The sequence below is a fragment of the Taeniopygia guttata genome, chromosome 4 (assembly GCF_048771995.1).
Source record: "Taeniopygia guttata chromosome 4, bTaeGut7.mat, whole genome shotgun sequence".
Lineage (NCBI taxonomy): Eukaryota > Metazoa > Chordata > Aves > Passeriformes > Estrildidae > Taeniopygia > Taeniopygia guttata.
The window spans coordinates 18,037,647-18,043,646 of NC_133028.1; positions in this window are offsets into that span (position 1 = coordinate 18,037,647).

Sequence of the window (6,000 nt, forward strand, 5' to 3'; positions counted from 1 at the left end):
GAGGGGATCCGTGAGGGGATCCGTGAGGGGATCCGTGACCCACAGCGGCACCCGGGCTGGAAATGGCCCTTCGGATCCTCCAGCGCAACCCCCCACCCTGCACTGCCACTGTAACCACTGTGTCACATCGCTCAGCGCCAGAGCCAAACACCTCTTGAGCACCTCTGGGGATGGTAGTTCCACCACCCTCCTGGGCAGCTTATTCCAGTGCCTGAGCACACTAACACGGAAAGATTTTTTTTTAAACACCTAATTTGAATCTTCCTTGTGTCAGCTTCAGTCGATTTCCTTTGGCCGTCTCGCTGCAGGCATAGCAGAAGAGACCAGATCCCACCTGGCTCCTGTAGGGAGCCATGAGGTTCCCGCTGAGCCTCCTCCAGGCGGAACAGCCCCAGCTCCCTGAGCCGATCCTCATCAGACACGGTTTCTAGACCTTTCACAAGCTTTCTGACCTTCTCTGATCATACTCCAGCGCCTCACACAGCACTTGAGGTGCAGCCTCAGCAGTGCTTGCTCCCTGTCCCTCTTCACAGTCCTGCTCGGTGCTACAGCCTCTGCTGAGCCCCTTGAGTGAGCACTCGCTCCTGCTGCCCCACTGTTGGAGCCAGGGCGCATTCCCATAGACAGTTAACAAGCAGGAACGTAGTCAGAACGCATCACCTAGCAGCAGTGACCTGCTCCACAAGTGCAGACAGCTCACCAAGTGCGGCTTTGTCCAGAGATTCCAGTTACAAAGATTTGTTGCAATTACTTTAATATAGTTATTAGAGTATTTAATGTAGACAAATCCATAGGTAATTTTCTTTGATAGAAGATCATTTCTCTCCCTAGTTTTAGATAACATAACAAAATGGCATACACAGCTCTACTGGAGCTCTAGATGTTAGTGTAATAAAAATAAGAGTTTTCTGCTTAGAGTTATAAACCAAAATAAATGTTCCTGGAAACTGGAGTTTGAACTTTTCCTGTGAAGCTGGAAGTAAATTTTAAAGTTATACTACAAAAAAATACTATAATATCTATGTCAGTGGTTTCCAGAGGATAAACACTACAGGGTAATTCTCTCTATCCCAAATATCAAGCTTACTTGTTATGCTATGGTAGTCTATACAGAGCTGCATTGGTTGAATGCAGCTAAGGGAAGACTTCCTGCACATCTTTCCAAGTGAGTTTTAAATTATGTCTATCTTAAACAAAAACAAGTGTACATTGAAATAGAGTACTTGAATAGGACACATTTAAGAGGGGAAAAAATCGTGGCTAGGTCTCCCTGGAAAGTGGGAAGAATGGGAAGAATATAAAAGCATTAAATGCATTAGCTGGGATGAGAAGCTAGTGCTGGGAGGTTTTGAGAAGGCTGCAAGGGTACAACAATGCGAGCGTGGAGAACTCTGCAGCTCTGTTTCAGATCTTTATTTCTCCTTCCTGTGCACACCAGCATAAATCTATTTATGGTCTTGCTCTAGATTACCCTATGGCAAATATCAGGGAATTTTCTGCTTTAGGAGGTAAGAAAAAAGCAGATGACTCAGCTGGTATGAAATCTGAGGCTACAGCTCAGTAACAAATGGAGAAAAGAGGGGAAGGAGATTGTGTGCTAGTTGGGGTGAGCAACTACTTGTGTGCTATGCACTAGGCATGTTCCACAAACCAATTCACTCTGTTAGCAGTTGTTAACTTCACAAACTTCTGAACTCATCCTCCACACAACCGTGCTTTGAGCTATCTGACTGCATAATAATTGATCTGGTCCCACCCCAAAGGGTTTACAACATAAGAACTTCTTCCTGAAAGCACACACATGCCTTATTTTGCTAATGCAAATAATCCTTTTAACTTCAAAGGGATTAACAAGGAAGGAGTAGCAAAATTAAGCATGTAGGTAAGTGTTTGCAGGATCATTGCCTAAATACAAGATGAGACAAGAGGAAAAAAAGACTGGTAAGCACAAATTGATATAATGGCAAAGTGATAAGCATTACGTCAAAAGCCTAAAGGATGAAAGGAATATGTAAAATAGGGCACATTTAAGCATATTTTCTGCCTTTTCAAAGGCATTTGTTAAGAAAGAGGTTTTTATTTCCCCCCACAAGGCCTTTTACATCCATCTATAAAAGTAAAATTCTTGGGTTACTGAAACAGAACACATTCGTATGAGCTTCCAGTTGGCTATCCAGTCTTCTACACTCCGTTTCTTACTGCAGCATGATGGGAAGTGCATGTTGGAGACCAAGAAGACACGCACTCAAATGGTCCTTGTGACAAACAGCCTCAAGTTTATTCCCACAGCTCCTTTATAGGAGCTCCAATTTCCCTACTTTACACATGTGATTCGTTGGGGTCTTAGCACCATCCTGCTCTCTGGCCAGTGACACATCTGCATTTAGGGCTGAATGACATTGCCTGAAGGTCCCTGTGTAGATTTGAATCCAACCTATCCTTGCCCACCCAAGGACTGTAATGTACATCTTACCCTAGTTTTAAAATCACTAGTATCAAAATCCTCTTAGCCAGCTTTCAGTGAATATTTCTTTACATTTGACATGGGCGTATTTTTATGCTATTGGGGTTGAAAGGACCATTAACACTTAAAACTGAAACAATAGCTTAGGGAAATAACATCATGTCTATTTTTTTCCTGATTGTGCGTTGCCTTCTCTCTTAAAGAATAAGCATGGGTCTCAAACCAGCTGTAATTCAGAGACCCTGGAACCCTCACCTGGGTGGTGTGAGGTTTCTGACAAGTCTAGTGTCATAGTGTTCAGTTTAGGCTATTATTGCCTGAGGCTAATTGCTTCACCCCTTTCTAGAGATTACCGAGTCTGTAAAACACATGAGATCTATCCAGTCTAGCTTCTTGGTCAAAACTCACCTTCTTCACTGGCTTAAGCTATAACAGGGGATGGTGAAGTGAAAGCACAAACCTCTTTTGCAATGGAAGCCATAATATTGAGCAGAGTGTTAAGACAGACAGCTAAGAAAGGTTAAATCTTCTAAAAGTTGTGTGTTAGAGCCCTGAAACCTGTGTTGTATGTATTTCCTTTATGATATGGCTAGCAGAGGACCCTAAGCTACAGCCTTTGTATGCTCCCAATGCCATGGACACACTTGTACTGCCACTTTTTTTTTTTAAATAATTTCCTTTCTAAGAATGCATGTAATTCCTATTTTTTAATAGATATACTAAACATTATATGAAAAATTTCCTGCAAATTAATTAAAATATTAAAATTAAATTCTTACTATAATTGCAATAGCTGTTTAAAAATTTTATGTATATATATATATATAAATGGGTAATACCCTTAGAAAATTATCCAGGAGTCTTAAATGCAAATGTGACAAGCTCTCATTCTATCCTCCCCCACCAAGCCCATGTGAATAAATGGATATTATCCTCATGTTCTATCATATCATCAGGGAAAGAATCCTTGAGACAAGAACCCACAATCAGAGCATGTTTAAAAAGTCAGACTTCTACATCATTCAAATTAAAAATATGAAGATGAATACAGGAACTGATCTCAATTTCTGCAGTGAAGAAAAGAGGCAGCATCTCTGTAATTACAGAGGCTAAACTTTGCAACACTTCAAGGATATATATAGTCCTATAACTCAGGACTTTGAATTGCTCTGGGAAGTATGCTGTAGGAAGACAGCATGGCAACAGCACTATTGCCATAACAGCAAACTTTATCAGCCATACAGGCACACTTCTAAATTTTGTGAATGGTTATTAAACATTATCCCATATAGAACATACTACTGTGACTGCATCTGCAGCTCAGAAAGGTCTGAATAACTTCAGTAAAGTTTCATAAAGAAGAAGAAAAAGAGAGAAAGAGAGATTGCAGCTTTTGTATCTATTAGAACATTAACCAGAGTAAAAAATCACTTTTTAAAATAATCCCCATTCTGTAGAAGGAAACATATTGTAGACAATCAGCTGCTATTCTGAGCCCCTCAGACACCTGTTAAGGCCTTATGATCACCTTTAATCCCCTCAGAGAAAGCAGGTATTCATTATGTGCTTTGAATAGAAATCAAAGAAATAGTGTAAAACCAAATCATCACCCCCAAGTAAATTAAATTATATGTCTAATTTATATGAGTTACACAGAATTCCCACATTGTTCTCCTAACTTCCAGATCTTCATGGGTAAAATGGCATTGTTTAATGCCTTCTGCATTCGGAAACATCTGAAACTAAAGGCTAACATGTCGCATGTGGAGGCAGTTTATCTTTTAAATTCCTTAAAATCTAACTGCTTTCTATGCCAAGTCTGAAATCATGTGAGAAGATCCCTAAATATAAGGTGTTTTTAGGAAGTAGTAGATATTCCACAGAGAACTGTTTAAAGCCACAGAAGATCACAATTTCAAGAATGTTGTTTAATCTTGTACTAGAATATTAAAAGAAAAACCAATGCAAGTTTTTCAGTTGGCACTTCTTTTGATTCTTTCTTGAATTTTCTTTACAAATTTTTCACATCAGCAGCAGGGAAAATGTCTACATTAGTATACATTTTTTTGTTCCATTTGTGTTTGAGTATAATGATCTCTGTCTTATTCACTATTGCATTAGCTCCTTATGACTATTTTTTCAAAAGTTCTGTCTTTAATACAATATCTAAAACATTCATATTCATGCCTAAGATTTGCCATGCTGGAACTACCAGTGGTACCCATTCGCTCTGAGTATGTGCTAAATTATTAGGAAATTTATATGCTTAGTTCCTGCTATCTATATAGAGCATTCACAGTTTCAACAAGCTAAGATTACAAAAAAGCTAATGAGCAGTGAGACAGGTGATCTAACAACCTGTACCTCATGGGCTACTAACATCTTAGTATTAGTATTTACTAAAGTGGTAAATACTAATCCTTATTTTCAAAATTAGTTCCAGACTAAATTACAAAATAATAGCCATAAAAAATTAAGCACACTAAAAATCCATCATATCCTGTAACTGGTCTGTAACAAACCCTAAACATTAACAGTCATAGCTTAACCCAGCTGGGTGCAATTTTTAACAAATGGCCCTACTTATTCTTTCCCCATATGATGAAGTCTTTTTCTTCCAGCTGTATTAAAAGTCCACTTGCAGAAAAATCCTCAGCAGCAGATTAAAACACTAAAAGTGCACTTAAACTTCTGCAGCTGTGTAACCTTCCTCTTTACAACTTCTTATCATAAACCCCCAGCCTTGCAGAAGCGAGGTTATTTTATTAGTGTGCATCATTTTTCTACTGCCAGCTCCCATCTGGGAGTAACAACCTTAGTATCATCTGAAACCAGTCTAAGTCTCCTAAAGAAGCTGAAAGAAGACACTGAGATTTGGGGGGGAATATGGAGATTAATAAACTATTGCCCTGTGAATGTAATGATGTCATCTCTAATGAGCAAGACTGTTCCCAAAGGTAAAGGAGAAGGTGTTGCTAGGGCTGCTCCTTGTAAATGTGAAGGAACCAGCACAATGCCCTAATGAGTGATTTTTGTAGATAGAGCAACTTGGTCTCTCAGCTGCAAAAACAGAGAATGCTATACCTGCAGCATTTATTAAAATTATAACAGTCATATCTAGGTTGAAATAAGAATTGCCTTATGTGCCCTTAGGCTTATTTTTGTAATTAGAGTAGTGGTGACCTTGTCTTCTACATATTCTGCCTTGGTAAAGGTGAGCTATATGTTTGGCCTCTTTCTTGTCTTGTAAGTGGGCCTGCCATAGGCACACAGGACAGCTGATCTGTACATTTGCAGGTTGGATTTATTATGTAAGTGCTGCTTCCTGCCCAGATCTGGAAAGTACTGGGAAAGAGTATGGTGGGGAACATGCTGTTGCCAAAGTCTTGCTCAGACTCTTTGGGCCTGGACTGCAAAGCAGATAATTTGTTCTGAATGCAGCACCTTGCTTCCAGACTTCATTTGCTTGGGTCCCATCTTGATCACCAGTGAACATTTCCATATTGGAGGAGATTCCTCCAGAAGAGAGAATGGCT